Below are 18169 nucleotides of genomic sequence, written 5' to 3' on the forward strand. Positions count from 1 at the left end.
GCAGTAATGCACTACTGGGAGTTAGCTGCTGATTGGTGGTTGCACATAGATACCTCTACTCAATGTGTTTAGCTCCAATTAATGCTTTGCTGTTTCTACAACAAAGTATAGTAAGAGAATGATGCAAAATAGATAACAAAAAATAAATTGGAATTTCATAGAAAAACTTGGCCAAAAGACCAGAGAATTTTTTTAGCATTTTTGCCATCACTCCATTTAAAAGCTTTTCTGGGATCCCCTTTGTTCAGAAGCAGCAGCCATGCCTGGCTTTGCCTTTGTTTTTTGCAGTTAGGCCGCTAATTGCAGCTGCACACCACTTCTGAAATTCTCAGCAGTGAAGGGTTTAATCAGGTAACTTGTAAGGTTAATTTTAGCTGTAGTGTAGAGATTACCCTCTCACCTGACACATCCAACACCCTGATCAGTACCGGCTCTTTCCCAAAAAGCTTCTTTCCCTCCCTCAACCCCTACTGGTCACCATCATCTCAGCTACTGGCAGAGAGTCTGCCAGCATGCAGTTTAGGGATATTATTATTATTTTTATTTTTTAAATTTCTGGAATGTAGGGATCCCCCCTCACTAGATGTAGCCATCTTAGGTACTGGCAGCTTCTTACCAGTACCTAGTTTGTTGTTGGTTTTTTACATTTTCTCTTTTTTTTTTCTTTTTAATTTTTCTGTAGTGTAGCAGTTCCCTCTCACCCTCCCACCCAACCAATCCAGCACTGATCAGCTTCCTCCCACTCCCCTTTTCTGTAATGCATCGTCCCATCCCTCCCTCTTTCAATTTTGTTTTTTTGTAGGGTTACAACCACTTCCATCGCCGCTGGGCCACCCACCCGCCTTTTCTCCTACACCTCCCACTGGCAACAACGGAGATCATTAGACAGTGACACAGACAGTGTCCTGGTCTGTAATGATCTGACAATCTTACCATTTCAAGGGAGATGCCTTCTGCCTCTGGCTGCAGTCTTAGCTGTCAGAGCTGACTGCCGGGACCACAGCATGAGGCAGAAGGTTGGACGTAGTTACTACGTCAACAGGCTAGGTAGGCTAGGCAAAGTATCCTGTGACATAGTAGCTATGTGCATACAGCTTAAGGGGTTAAAATTGTATGTTTTATCCGAATCATGAAAGAAAAAACATAATTTATGTAAGAACTTACCTGATAAATTCATTTCTTTCATATTAGCAAGAGTCCATGAGCTAGTGACGTATGGGATATACATTCCTACCAGGAGGGGCAAAGTTTCCCAAACCTAAAAAATGCCTATAAATACACCCCTCACCACACCCACAAATCAGTTTAACGAATAGCCAAGAAGTGGGGTGATAAGAAAAAGGTGCGAAAGCATATAAAATAAGGAATTGGAATAATTGTGCTTTATACAAAAAAATTCATAACCACCACAAAAAAGGGTGGGCCTCATGGACTCTTGCTAATATGAAAGAAATGAATTTATCAGGTAAGTTCTTACATAAATTATGTTTTCTTTCATGTAATTAGCAAGAGTCCATGAGCTAGTGACGTATGGGATAATGAATACTCAAGATGTGGATCTTCCACGCAAGAGTCACTAGAGAGGGAGGGATAAAATAAAGACAGCCAATTCCGCTGAAAAATAATCCACACCCCAAAATAAAGTTTAAATCTTATAATGAAAAAAACTGAAATTATAAGCAGAAGAATCAAACTGAAACAGCTGCCTGAAGTACTTTTCTACCAAAAACTGCTTCAGAAGAAGAAAACACATCAAAATGGTAGAATTTAGTAAAAGTATGCAAAGAAGACCAAGTTGCTGCTTTGCAAATCTGATCAACCGAAGCTTCATTCCTAAATGCCCAGGAAGTAGAGACTGACCTAGTCGAATGAGCTGTAATCCTTTAAGATGGAGTTCTACCCGACTCGACATAAGCATGATGAATCAAGGATTTTAACCAAGATGCCAAAGAAATGGCAGAAGCCTTTTGACCTTTCCTAGAACCAGAAAAGATAACAAATAGACTAGAAGTCTTTCGGAAATCTTTAGTAGCTTCAACATAATATTTCAAAGCTCTAACTACATCCAAACAATGCAACGATCTTTCCTTAGAATTCTTAGGATTAGGACACAACGAAGGAACCACAATTTCTCTACTAATGTTGTTAGAATTCACAACCTTAGGTAAAAATTTAAATGAAGTTCGTAAAACCGCCTTATCCTGATGAAAAATCAGAAAAGGAGACTCACAAGAAAGAGCAGATAATTCAGAAACTCTTCTAGCAGAAGAGATGGCCAAAAGAAACAAAACTTTCCAAGAAAGTAATTTAATATCCAGCGAATGCATAGGTTCAAACGGAGGAGCTTGAAGAGCCCCCAGAGCCAAATTCAAACTCCAAGGAGGAGAAATTGACTTAATGACAGGTTTTATACGAACCAAAGCCTGTACAAAACGATGAATATCAGGAAGTTTAGCAATCTTTCTATGAAAAAGAACAGAAAGAGCAGAGATTTGTCCTTTCAATGAACCTGCAGACAAACCTTTATCCAAACCATCCTGAAGAAACTGTAAAATTCTAGGAATTCTAAAAGAATGCCAAGAAAAATGATGAGAAGAACACCAAGAAATGTAAGTCTTCCAGACTCGATAATATATCTTCCTAGACACAGATTTACGAGCCTGTAACATAGTATTAATTACGGAGTCAGAGAAACCTCTATGACTGAGAATCAAGCGTTCAATCTCCATACCTTCAAATTTAAGGATTTGAGATCCTGATGGAAAAAAGACCTTGCGATAGAAGGTCTGGTCTTAACGGAAGAGTCCACGGTTGGCAAGTAGCCATCCGAACAAGATCCGCATACCAAAACCTGTGAGGCCATGCTGGAGCCACCAGCAGAACAAACGAACGCTCCTTTAGAATCTTGGAATCACTCTTGGAAGAAGAACTAGAGGCGGAAAGATATAGGCAGGATGATACTTCCAAGGAAGTGACAATGCATCCACTGCTTCCGCCTGAGGATCCCTGGATCTGGACAGATACCTGGGAAGCTTCTTGTTTAGATGAGAAGCCATCAGATCTATTTCTGGAAGTCCCCACATTTGAACAATCTGAAGAAATACCTCTGGGTGAAGAGACCATTCGCCCGGATGTAATGTTTGGCGACTGAGATAATCCGCTTCCCAATTGTCTATACCTGGGATATGAACCGCAGAAATTAGACAGGAGCTGGATTCCGCCCATACAAGTATTCGAGATACTTCTTTCATAGCCAGAGGACTGAGTCCCTCCTTGATGATTGACATATGCCACGGTTGTGACATTGTCTGTCTGAAAACAAATGAGCGACTCTCTCTTTAAAAGAGGCCACGACTGAAGAGCTCTGAAAATCGCACGGAGTTCCAAAATGTTGATTGGTAATCTCGCCTCCTGAGATTCCCAAACCCCTTGTGCTGTCAGAGACCCCCATACAGCTCCCCAACCTGTCAGACTTGCATCTGTTGAGATCACAGTCCAGGTCGGAAGAACAAAAGAAGCCCCCTGAACTAAACGATGATGGTCGGTCCACCACGTTAGAGAGTGTCGTACAATCGGTTTTAAAGATATTAATTGTGATATTTGATACAACGCAAAATACAGTGGCACCACAACGGCAACCTTTTCTATAGTAATATTGGCTGACAAAAATCCTAGTTCTTGTCTATATTTGAGTTATGGCAGAAAAGTTGGTGCTATGCAGTATAGTTTACTGAGCAAAGGAAGAGGAAGGGACCTCTTAAAAGACTGCACAAATAGCACTCTGTGCCTGGACTAGTAGTGGAGAAAATTGGGAAAGTTAAAATATAACTTTTATTTGGTAGTTTAAAATAAGACTCATAATTAAAAACAACCAGAAAGTAGAAAGCCCATTCCTAAATTATCAGTAAGCCTTTGAGATATCCAAAGTAGTTACAGGAATTTATATAGGTGGAGAGCTATATCATAGACCACTATTTAGAAAATATATAATATATAGTGAGGATCAGTATTGTACTATTATTCTCTGGGTGTGTTGTGATTGTTTATTCTCCAATTGTGTAGATGAAGTATGACACCTTATAAGTGTTTATATGCACTTTTGTAGTTTTGTGGTATCACTCTATAAGTGCTTATATCAGTAAATTCATATCATACTTGAGTTGGAATAAAAATTCATGAAATAGGTTTCATATTAATCAAAGTGCACAACACGTTTTAAAGCAGTCAAATGACACACAACTTCTTGTGGGTATGTTTGTAGATTTTATTTGTGATTGTGTGACTTCACATGTTATATGTACATAATATCATATTTATATAATACTTCAGTTATTACTGGAGAATGTCGCTTTGGGAGCATGCAAATTGCATATACCCCTTCTCTCCAGTCAACCTGAAGATTTATTTGTGATTTAATATGCTTGTGTGATAACACTTTCATATCACTTTCATATTATCCCTGAGAGAATATACATTAAAGCAAAAGAGACACGTATAGATTTATATTAGGTACACGTATTGATTACTGAGTATAAGAATCCACTCAGATAAGATAGTGTCCGTGTCTTATTACTGAATTATACACTGAGATTTCTGGCTTAATTGGTAGTATTCCTATAATGGTCTGTGTTAGCACAACATTTTACAGCATCTAGGTTGAGATATTTTCTTTGTAAATGGTCAAATACAGGTCTTTATGCTGCAGTTGCTGTGTCATTTACATTTGGTGTATCTCATACAAGTGATTGATGTCAAATGTATTTGCTGTTTATTTACTCATTATAAGCATAGAATTATTCCCTTGTTATATTGTTGGGATAATGTTGTGATAAACAAATTTTAAATACGATGAATTATAGCAAATAAACTAGTGGATTAGTTATGGTTGAGCATGCATCTGAAGATTGTACTGTTATACAAGGTTTTTATATAGCCCTGTGACTGTGCCGGTCGATATCCGGTTTATAATTGATGCCGCTAAAGTGCTATTCACTCTTATGAAGCCACCTATTGAAAGTGATTCTTTTTGTATATTTTAGCAGATATATCAATCCTGCTAGTTCAATATGACAATGGTAACTAGTTTGTTATAAGTTGTAACTCAGTTATTGGTCAGTTACCACCTGAAATTAAGCCGCCAAATTTAAATAATATTCCTCACTGATACTAAGTAACTCAGTACACTCAGTCTATGTTTATCGATAGCTCAATTTCTTAACCAGTTAGCATGTTACTAAGTTAGTTTGTATCGATTAGTACGTTTGGTATTAAGTCTATTTCCACCTATATAGGCTGACACTTTGAGGTATAGTTTAAAAATAAATAGAGCTTCCCTAAGCTCTACAACCCCCTGACCGGTTTCGCCCGTATCGGGCTTTTTCAAAGGCGGCGAGCCGCCGGAAGTTAGGAAATATGAGTGGGTTGAGGACCCGGTCCCACATAGGTATCTCCTATTTGGATTGGATAGTTTGCTTGTCAATTTGGTATGTTCCGCCAATCATTAGGTATTGGGTTTTGCCATAGCTGGGGAGCCAGTAACTCTCAAGAGTCAGATGTAAATGTGTATCTGATTGGGTAGAGAGACAGCAACAAGATTACCACCTTAGGGAATTATGTATCGGATACTTATTATGAATGAATCTCCATAAGTTCCGTGTGACATTTTCCAATTCATATAGGGAGGCATTTAATATATGATGCTAAGTATTAGGATGAGTCACGCATCTTTGTAGGGATGGGTTTGACAGAATTGGGTGATTTTGTTATAACGATATTTTCACATCGAATTAATATCCTAATCTTCGATGTGTCTTGTTGCCATGATACAGTGTTCTGCAGGTTGTTATGCCAATACTGTATTTCTTGAAATATCACGTTTGTTCTGTTCTGTCACATTGTTCATCTCCTTGTTGCAAGTTATATACATTTATTCATTTGGCTAAAGTTACTTTATATGTATTTAAATTATAATTTCTCAAATAGAAAATAAAATAAAAAATAAAGAATAACAAATAAACGGAAATAAATATTTTTAGATGCAGGTAGAACTGTACATGGGTTATTGTTTGGAGTATTTATGTTTTCTAAGCTTGACAATAACTGATAAAGTCTGCTATGTTTTATTTTCAGTGGACATTGAATACCTGAAGCACATGTGAATTGGAAAAATATTGTTACAGTTTATTATAGAATCTAGTGTACTGTGATAGTGTATTTAAAAAATGAAAAAGAATTCTATATAAGTTGTAAACAGTGCATTAGCTTGGTGAAAAACTCAAAATATACTATAATACCGAGTAGAGTCTAACTGTAAAAACAGCCATAGTTGTATAGTGCGCTGTATTATAATGCACATACAGTGTATACTCTTATGTGTTGTATCACAGATATAATTTTAACTTAAGTGGGTAGAATATTCTCAAGTGAAGGGTGGTGATTACTGGTAAGTGTACATCTAATGTGTGTAACGTATATAGTGTGATGTTACTAGAAAAAAGTGTGGGCTTTTTTATATATAATAAAATAAAATAAATTAAATTGAAGTAAAGTGCTATAAGTTAATTACTTATAGTGTATAGAGTAGATTTACTACTAAAATTTCTGTGAGAAATAGATTTGTGCAATTCATGTGATCCCAGAATTTCAGTTGTTGACTGAAAATATTGTAATATTATTAGAATGGGTATTTTTTTGTCTGAATTTATTAATCACCTTGTTCTTAATATAATAAAAGCTGATGATTTTGTAATTATGCCAATTAAGTTGATCATGTTATTATTTGATCATACTATTGTATCTGTTTCTGTATTTGTTTGGGGCACATTTAATTTGTTGCCTCTAATCTAGGTTTGGAGATGTACATAAAAATTATTGTTTTCATTCATGCCCCATGGTTGAACAGTATTTAAAAGGTATATCCATCTACTTTCTCTTTTCAACAGTGCTGTTTCAAGATTTCCTCCTCTAATACCCAATCTTATTCTGTGCACTTTTTTGATTAATATGAAACCTATTTCATGAATTTTTATTCCAACTCAAGTATGATATGAATTTACTGATATAAGCACTTATAGAGTGATACCACAAAACTACAAAAGTGCATATAAACACTTATAAGGTGTCATACTTCATCTACACAATTGGAGAATAAACAATCACAACACACCCAGAGAATAATAGTACAATACTGATCCTCACTATATATTATATATTTTCTAAATAGTGGTCTATGATATAGCTCTCCACCTATATAAATTCCTGTAACTACTTTGGATATCTCAAAGGCTTACTGATAATTTAGGAATGGGCTTTCTACTTTCTGGTTGTTTTTAATTATGAGTCTTATTTTAAACTACCAAATAAAAGTTATATTTTAACTTTCCCAATTTTCTCCACTACTAGTCCAGGCACAGAGTGCTATTTGTGCAGTCTTTTAAGAGGTCCCTTCCTCTTCCTTTGCTCAGTAAACTATACTGCATAGCACCAACTTTTCTGCCATAACTCAAATATAGACAAGAACTAGGATTTTTGTCAGCCAATATTACTGTAGAAAAAGTTGCCGTTGCGGTGCCACTGTATTTTGCGTTGTATCAATTGTCTATCTCTGAAGTGTCAGATTTATATACAGTAGAGCACACGGACTAATAAAACTACAAACAAATTTAACTCAAAATGGATAGTCTATGGGAAAAAGATAGACTGGCTAGGAAAGAAAAAAGAACTGCAGATCTAAACGACATATTTGACACAAATAGCTCCAGCCCCAATTCTAGCAATTACACCTCCCTAGATTCCATCCTAAGGGATATGCACAAAACCATGTATAAACAAGATAAAGTCTGGTGGAACAGACATTTCTTTGAGAAATATATTGAAAAAGAATTAATCCCTAGAGGCCTTAGAATTCAGCTGTTCCCAGCATTTGAATTCAAAGATTACAAATTAACAGTAGAATGGGAAGAAGCACTGTCAGAATGCTCCGTAAAACTCATGAAAATCCTTATGAAACATGACAGCTCTGAATATGACTTGTTGGAAGACAAAATTAAAGAACTAACTGACAATTTAACAAAATTCCAAACAGACAATGAATTTGATAAACTATATAAATCCTATCAGAAGGAACTAGACAAGCTGGAATTAGAATTGAAAGAAATAAAACAGGGCAAACTAAACAGAGACATCACAGACTTTAAAAACAACAAAGTCTATAAATGGCGTAACAAAAACTTTTATAAAAATCCAGGGAATAAGGCCAAATCAACAGTGATCCAAAGTGATATCTCTGACACTGATGGAGAGGAAAATGAACCTGTAAATGAAGCAACCCCCAGTACTTCAATAAGTATTCAATCAATCAGAGCATCCAATAGAAATAAGAGAGAGGATTTTTTAGAGCAGGGCGAAAGCACAGACACACCAGGAGAGGAGGGAGGACAAAGCAAAAGACCCACAAGGGGACGCGGACGCAACACGAACAGCAATCAAAGGCACTGGAGACAACAACCCAGAGCCCCGAGTCCCTTCTCTCGCCTACGGAACAATCATTAAGAGTTATCAATCTCTCTACAATAAACCTTTCCAAGGAACATGTAGCAGTTCTATCCAAAGGCCTATCTTTCTGCCCATCCACAGGGATGGATAAGTATGAGACGATTAAAGATATTCAACTTTTCATTAGAAAACTATATCTCAAGAAACAATTTACTGAACCCAGCATAGATTGGGGCTGGAATGAAGAGGAGCTAGAAACTATTCAAGATCTAGACACTCTATTAGGAGAGTCAGATGAAATTGAACATGGCAAATGGAGGGATCTAGTTCACACTAAATCTACCTATGTACCTAAGAAAATACATTGCCCTCAAATAGAGGTATTCAATCAGATGGTCTGTAAAGATATTTCAGATCTACATCCTCTACCGACAACGCCCAACTTAACATACAAGGAAAGACAAGCACTGAAGGATATGAGCACATGGGATGAAGTAGTAATTAGAAATGCAGATAAGGGTGGGAATATTGTAATTTGGCCCCTTGAGATGTATTTGAAAGAACTGTTATATGAGACTTCTAAACAATCCTACTGCTGGTTATCTTAAAATCTATAATCATATTATAAATGAAGCCAAACAAAGCAACATCCTTAATGCAAAAGAAATTAAATTTCTACACAGAGTTCATCCAATCACACCAACCTTTTACCTCATTCCAAAGGTGCATAAGAACAAACAGATACCCCCGGGCAGACCGATTGTGTCAGGAATAGGATGCCTGACAGAGCAGGCCAGTAAATATATAGATTACAGACTGAGAAGATTTATACAAGAACTCCCTTCTTATGTACAAGATACCATGGAAGTTCTCCAAAGATTAAATGACATCCATACCGACAAAGACACCTGGTTGGTAACAACTGATGTTGAATCATTATATACCTCAATTAACCATGAGGATGGAATAAAGGCAGTTCAGTACTATTTAGACCAAAAATCTGAAGAGGATAAACAACATGATGAATTCATAATTAAACTCCTTAAATTCATTCTTCAATATAATTATTTCATCTTTGATAATAAGTATTACCTCCAAACTAGGGGAACAGCCATGGGCACAGCATGTGCACCAACTTATGCGAACCTTTTCCTTGGCTGGTGGGAGGCAGAATATGTATTTACGGAAAATAATAAAAACTACACAGATAAAATCCCTATGTGGCTTCGGTACATAGATGATATCTTCTTCATCTGGGAAGGACCATATCAAGAATTACAAGAATTCATCAATAAACTGAACAACAATAATGTTAACATCAAATTAACTCATGAAGCGAATCAAAACTGCATTAACTTCTTGGACCTAACAATAATCAAAGATGAAGGAGGTACTATAAAGACTGATCTTTTCAGAAAAATTACTGCAACTAATAGCCTACTCCATAACAGCAGTGCACATGCAAGTAACACAATGAAGAGTCTACCCACAGGGGAATTCCTGAGAATCAGGAGAAACTGCTCAGATTTACATACTTTCCAAAAGCGGGCTTCAGAATTGGAGAACAGATTGCTAGAGAGAGGTTATAGCAAAAGAACAATTAAGAAAGCAAAATACAGAGCACAAGAAACTAACAGACAAGAACTCCTAAGAAAGAAACTCAGATGTAGGAGTGATGCTCCAAGACTAATAACCACATACAACTCTCAAAGCAAAAGAATTAATGAAATCCTGAATAAACACTGGTACATTCTCAAATCTGATCCAATTTTAAAGGACATCGTAGGGACAAGACCCTCCATTTCGTACAAACGAACACGTAATATTAAAGATATGATCACAAGCAGCCATTTACAAAGGCATAAAACTAAGACAGCCTTAGCACCAGGATCACACAAATGTGGCAACTGTAGTACCTGTAAATATATGATAAAATCTGATCATATAGTAGATCGATTTAAAAACAAACACACTATCAAAGACTACATCAGCTGCCAAACGGAGGGAGTAATATATTTACTCATATGTAAGTGTGACAAATTCTACGTAGGGATGACGACACGAAAATTGAGAGTAAGAATAATGGAACATCTACGTAACATCAGAAATGCAGAGAAAGATAAGAGAGATGACAAAACTCTAACAAGTGTCGCACAACATTTCCTACAATACCATCAAGCTAATGCTGAAGAATTACAATGCAAGGGTATAGACAGAATAAGATTGGGTATTAGAGGAGGAAATCTTGAAACAGCACTGTTGAAAAGAGAAAGTAGATGGATATACCTTTTAAATACTGTTCAACCATGGGGCATGAATGAAAACAATAATTTTTATGTACATCTCCAAACCTAGATTAGAGGCAACAAATTAAATGTGCCCCAAACAAATACAGAAACAGATACAATAGTATGATCAAATAATAACATGATCAACTTAATTGGCATAATTACAAAATCATCAGCTTTTATTATATTAAGAACAAGGTGATTAATAAATTCAGACAAAAAAATACCCATTCTAATAATATTACAATATTTTCAGTCAACAACTGAAATTCTGGGATCACATGAATTGCACAAATCTATTTCTCACAGAAATTTTAGTAGTAAATCTACTCTATACACTATAAGTAATTAACTTATAGCACTTTACTTCAATTTAATTTATTTTATTTTATTATATATAAAAAAGCCCACACTTTTTTCTAGTAACATCACACTATATACGTTACACACATTAGATGTACACTTACCAGTAATCACCACCCTTCACTTGAGAATATTCTACCCACTTAAGTTAAAATTATATCTGTGATACAACACATAAGAGTATACACTGTATGTGCATTATAATACAGCGCACTATACAACTATGGCTGTTTTTACAGTTAGACTCTACTCGGTATTATAGTATATTTTGAGTTTTTCACCAAGCTAATGCACTGTTTACAACTTATATAGAATTCTTTTTCATTTTTTAAATACACTATCACAGTACACTAGATTCTATAATAAACTGTAACAATATTTTTCCAATTCACATGTGCTTCAGGTATTCAATGTCCACTGAAAATAAAACATAGCAGACTTTATCAGTTATTGTCAAGCTTAGAAAACATAAATACTCCAAACAATAACCCATGTACAGTTCTACCTGCATCTAAAAATATTTATTTCCGTTTATTTGTTATTCTTTATTTTTTATTTTATTTTCTATTTGAGAAATTATAATTTAAATACATATAAAGTAACTTTAGCCAAATGAATAAATGTATATAACTTGCAACAAGGAGATGAACAATGTGACAGAACAGAACAAACGTGATATTTCAAGAAATACAGTATTGGCATAACAACCTGCAGAACACTGTATCATGGCAACAAGACACATCGAAGATTAGGATATTAATTCGATGTGAAAATATCGTTATAACAAAATCACCCAATTCTGTCAAACCCATCCCTACAAAGATGCGTGACTCATCCTAATACTTAGCATCATATATTAAATGCCTCCCTATATGAATTGGAAAATGTCACACGGAACTTATGGAGATTCATTCATAATAAGTATCCGATACATAATTCCCTAAGGTGGTAATCTTGTTGCTGTCTCTCTACCCAATCAGATACACATTTACATCTGACTCTTGAGAGTTACTGGCTCCCCAGCTATGGCAAAACCCAATACCTAATGATTGGCGGAACATACCAAATTGACAAGCAAACTATCCAATCCAAATAGGAGATACCTATGTGGGACCGGGTCCTCAACCCACTCATATTTCCTAACTTCCGGCGGCTCGCCGCCTTTGAAAAAGCCCGATACGGGCGAAACCGGTCAGGGGGTTGTAGAGCTTAGGGAAGCTCTATTTATTTTTAAACTATACCTCAAAGTGTCAGCCTATATAGGTGGAAATAGACTTAATACCAAACGTACTAATCGATACAAACTAACTTAGTAACATGCTAACTGGTTAAGAAATTGAGCTATCGATAAACATAGACTGAGTGTACTGAGTTACTTAGTATCAGTGAGGAATATTATTTAAATTTGGCGGCTTAATTTCAGGTGGTAACTGACCAATAACTGAGTTACAACTTATAACAAACTAGTTACCATTGTCATATTGAACTAGCAGGATTGATATATCTGCTAAAATATACAAAAAGAATCACTTTCAATAGGTGGCTTCATAAGAGTGAATAGCACTTTAGCGGCATCAATTATAAACCGGATATCGACCGGCACAGTCACAGGGCTATATAAAAACCTTGTATAACAGTACAATCTTCAGATGCATGCTCAACCATAACTAATCCACTAGTTTATTTGCTATAATTCATCGTATTTAAAATTTGTTTATCACAACATTATCCCAACAATATAACAAGGGAATAATTCTATGCTTATAATGAGTAAATAAACAGCAAATACATTTGACATCAATCACTTGTATGAGATACACCAAATGTAAATGACACAGCAACTGCAGCATAAAGACCTGTATTTGACCATTTACAAAGAAAATATCTCAACCTAGATGCTGTAAAATGTTGTGCTAACACAGACCATTATAGGAATACTACCAATTAAGCCAGAAATCTCAGTGTATAATTCAGTAATAAGACACGGACACTATCTTATCTGAGTGGATTCTTATACTCAGTAATCAATACGTGTACCTAATATAAATCTATACGTGTCTCTTTTGCTTTAATGTATATTCTCTCAGGGATAATATGAAAGTGATATGAAAGTGTTATCACACAAGCATATTAAATCACAAATAAATCTTCAGGTTGACTGGAGAGAAGGGGTATATGCAATTTGCATGCTCCCAAAGCGACATTCTCCAGTAATAACTGAAGTATTATATAAATATGATATTATGTACATATAACATGTGAAGTCACACAATCACAAATAAAATCTACAAACATACCCACAAGAAGTTGTGTGTCATTTGACTGCTTTAAAACGTGTTGTGCACTTTTTTGATTAATATGAAACCTATTTCATGAATTTTTATTCCAACTCAAGTATGATATGAATTTACTGATATAAGCACTTATAGAGTGATACCACAAAACTACAAAAGTGCATATAAACACTTATAAGGTGTCATACTTCATCTACACAATTGGAGAATAAACAATCACAACACACCCAGAGAATAATAGTACAATACTGATCCTCACTATATATTATATATTTTCTAAATAGTGGTCTATGATATAGCTCTCCACCTATATAAATTCCTGTAACTACTTTGGATATCTCAAAGGCTTACTGATAATTTAGGAATGGGCTTTCTACTTTCTGGTTGTTTTTAATTATGAGTCTTATTTTAAACTACCAAATAAAAGTTATATTTTAACTTTCCCAATTTTCTCCACTACTAGTCCAGGCACAGAGTGCTATTTGTGCAGTCTTTTAAGAGGTCCCTTCCTCTTCCTTTGCTCATTAATTGTGATATCTTTGTATAATCCTTGCACCACTGGTTCAGCATACAGAGCTGAAGAGGTCGCAAGTGAAAACGAGCAAAGGGGATCGCGTCCGATGCAGCAGTCATAAGACCTAGAATTTCCATGCATAAGGCTACCGAAGGGAATGATTGAGACTGAAGGTTTCGACAAGCTGAAACCAATTTTAGACGTCTCTTGTCCGTTAGAGACAGAGTCATGGACACTGAATCTATCTGGAAACCTAAAAAGGTTACCCTTGTCTGAGGAATCAACGAACTCTTTGGTAAATTGATCCTCCAACCATGTTCTCGAAGAAACGATACAAGTCGATTCGTATGAGATTCTGCTAAATGTGAAGACTGAGCAAGTACCAAGATATCGTCCAAATAAGGAAATACCACAATACCCTGTTCTCTGATTACAGATAGAAGGGCACCGAGAACCTTTGTAAAAATCCTTGGAGCTGTTGCTAGGCCAAACGGCAGAGCCACAAACTGGTAATGCTTGTCTAGAAAAGAGAATCTCAGAAACTGATAGTGATCTGGATGAATCGGAATATGCAGATATGCATCTTGTAAATCTATTGTGGACATATAATGCCCTTGCTGAACAAAAGGCAGAATAGTCTTTATAGTTACCATTTTGAATGTTGGTATCCTTACATAACGATTCAATATTTTTAAATCCAGAACTGGTCTGAAGGAATTCTCCTTCTTTGGTACAATGAAGAGATTTGAGTAAAACCCCAGCCCCTGTTCCAAAACTGGAACTGGCACAATTACTCCAGCCAACTCTAGATCTGAAACACATTTCAGAAATGCTTGAGCCTTCACTCGATTTATTGGGACACGGGAAAGAAAAAATCTTCTTGCAGGAGGCCTTATCTTGAAGCCTATTCTGTACCCTTGTGAAACAATATTCTGAATCCAAAGATTGTGAATCGAATTGATCCAAATTTCTTTGAAAAAACATAATCTGCCCCCTACCAGCTGAGCTGGAATGAGGGCCGCACCTTCATGTGGACTTGGGAGCTGGCTTTGGCTTCCTAAAAGGCTTGGATTTATTCCAGAATGGAGATGGTTTCCAAACTGATACTGCTCCTGTAGGGAAAGGATCAGGTTTTTGTTCCTTATTGTGACGAAAGGAACGAAAACGATTAGCAGACCTAAATTTACCTTTAGATTTTTTATCCTGTGGTAAAAAAAGTTCCTTTTCCCCCCAGTAACAGTTGAAATAATAGAATCCAACTGTGAACCAAACAATTTATTACCTTGGAAAGAAAGGGAAAGCAAAGTTGACTTAGAAGACATATCAGCATTCCAAGTTTTAAGCCATAAAGCTCTTCTAGCTAAAATAGCTAAAGACATATACCTGACATCAACCCTAAGGATATCAAAGATGGCATCACAAATAAAGTTATTAGCATGTTGAAGAAGATTAACAATGCTATGAGTATTATGATCTATTACTTGTTGTGCTAAAGCTTCCAACCAGAAAGTTGAAGCTGCAGCAACATCCGCCAAAGATATAGCAGGTCTAAGAAGATTACCTGAACATAAGTAAGCTTTTCTTAGAAAGGATTCAATTTTCCTATCTAAAGGATCCTTAAAGGAAGTACTATCTGCCGTAGGAATAGTAGTACGTTTAGCAAGAGTGGAGATAGCCCCATCAACCTTAGGGATTTTGTCCCAAAACTCTAATCTGTCAGATGGCACAGGATATAATTGCTTTAACCGTTTAGAAGGAGTAAATGAATTACCCAAATTATTCCATTCCCTAGAAATTACTTCAGAAATAGCATCAGGGACGGGAAAAACCTCTGGAATAACTACAGGAGGTTTAAAAACTGTATTCAAACGTTTAGATTTAGTATCAAGAGGACCAGATTCCTCTATTTCTAATGCAATTAAGACTTCTTTAAGTAAAGAACAAATAAATTCCATTTTAAATAAATATGAAGATTTATCAGTATCAACCTCTGAAACAGAATCCTCTGAACCAGAAAAATCATTATCAGAATCAGAATGATGATGTTCATTTAAATATTCATCTGAAAAATGAGAAGTTTTAAAAGACCTTTTACGTTTACTAGAAGGAGGAATAACAGACATAGCCTTCTTAATGGATTTAGAAACAAAATCTCTTATGTTAACAGGAACACCCTGAATATTAGATGTTGATGGAACAGCAACAGGTAATGGAATATTACTAAAGGAAATCTTATCTGCATTACCAAGTTTGTCATGACATTCATTACAAACAACAGCTGGAGGAACAGTTACCAAACGTTTACAACAAATACACTTATCTTTGGTAGATCCAGCATCAGGCAGCAATTTTCCAGAAGTATCTTCTGATTCAGGGTCAATCTGAGACATCTTGCAATATGTAATAGAAAAAACAACATATAAAGCAAAATTGATCAAATTCCTTAAATGACAGTTTCAGGAATGGGAAAACATGCCAATGAACAAGCTTCTAGCAAGCAGAAGCAAATAAACAATGAGACTTAAATAATGTGCAGACAATAATGACGCCCAGATTTTTTAGCGCCAAAAGAGACGCCCACATTATTTGGCGCCTAAATGCTTTAAGCGCTAAAAATGACGCCACATCCGGTGACGCCGACATTTTTGGCGCAAAAATGTAAAAAAAATGATGCAACTTCCGGCAACAGGTATGACGCCGGAAATGACAAAGAAAATCTTTTGCGCCAAAATAGTCCGCGCCATGAATGACGCAATAAAATGAAGCATTTTCAGCCCACAGGAAAAAAAGTCGAATTTTAAGGTAAGAAAAATTGATTATTCAAATGCATTATCCCAAATAATGAAACTGACTGTCTGAAATAAGGAATGTTGAACATCCTGAATCAAGGCAAATAAATGTTTAAACACATATATTTAGAACTTTATATAAAAGTGCCCAACCATAGCTTAGAAGAGTGTCACAAAAATAATACTTACTTACCCCAGGACACTCATCTACATGTAGTAGAAAGCCAAACCAGTACTGAAACGAGAATCAGTAGAGGTAATGGTATATATAAGAGTATATCGTCGATCTGAAAAGGTAGGTAAGAGATGAATCTCTACGACCGATAACAGAGAACCTATGAAATAGACCCCGTAGAAGGAGATCATTGAGTTCAAATAGGCAATACTCTCTTCACATCCCTCTGACATTCACTGCACACTGAGAGGAAAACCGGGCTCCAGCCTGCTGCGAAGCGCATATCAACGAAGAATCTAGCACAAACTTACTTCACCACCTCCATGGGAGGCAAAACTGATTTGTGGGTGTGGTGAGGGGTGTATTTATAGGCATTTTGAGGTTTGGGAAATTTTGCCCCTCCTGGTAGGAATGTATATCCCATACGTCACTAGCTCATGGACCCTTGCTAATTACATGAAAGAAAAATTAGTTTTGATGTTCCTTTGAACTAACTATAACGCTTTCCAATGCTAAAACAGAACATTTACATATTTTCTTAAAAGTAAAGCTATTTTCAGGTGTGTGTATGTGTGTGTATATGTATATAAATCTATATCTATCTGTTCCAAACAAAGGAGAGGAGGTAACAGAGAGTTGATGCTGAAAAAGAGGGAAGTATGGTAGATACAACACCTCAGAACTTTATATCCGAATGGGTTAAACAAAGATTATGATCTCCATTATCTCCATTTGTTTTTATGATTTTTATTTTTTTATAAAAGTGTATTTGTATATTAATGGAATCGTAAGGTTATACACCATCTTGTATGACAGGGATACAATGTATAATATGAAGAGTTACTATGATAAATACAAAGTTATACTAAGAGTTTTGTGAAAGGGATATTGCTACAAAAAACCTGACCGGTAAGGGGTATTGACATTGTTTTTTCTATGGAAACTAAGAAAGCTAATTAAGATAATTTGCATACAGGTGGTATATAAGGGAGGTGTCTAACCTTAATCTATAGCATGACCAAGGGTCTACGTGACTCGAAACGTTGCTGTTTTTATCCTGATGTTGCTTAAATAAAAGAAGGATTTTTTAATGTATTGTGCTGACGCTATCGTTTGTTTTGTGGATTTATATATAGGAGGTTGGCAGGCCTCCTCAGCGTGCGTGCACAAGTGTTGAAAAGCTGTGAAGCTTACTTATAGACTCTCACACCAAGAGAGTTGATTATATTCCATAAATGGCTTGATGCATTTAC

At 35.9% G+C, this 18169-nt stretch overlaps 1 protein-coding gene across 1 annotated transcript in view; it reads left to right on the forward strand.

Moving 5' to 3' along the window:
- The window catches only part of CDC123 (cell division cycle 123), a 336138-nt gene that overhangs the window by 9830 nt on the left and 308139 nt on the right, over nucleotides 1-18169 (forward strand). The gene's annotated exons all lie outside the window — the stretch shown is intronic.

The sequence above is a fragment of the Bombina bombina genome, chromosome 6, assembly GCF_027579735.1.
Source record: "Bombina bombina isolate aBomBom1 chromosome 6, aBomBom1.pri, whole genome shotgun sequence".
In the NCBI taxonomy this organism is placed as follows: Eukaryota; Metazoa; Chordata; class Amphibia; order Anura; family Bombinatoridae; genus Bombina; species Bombina bombina.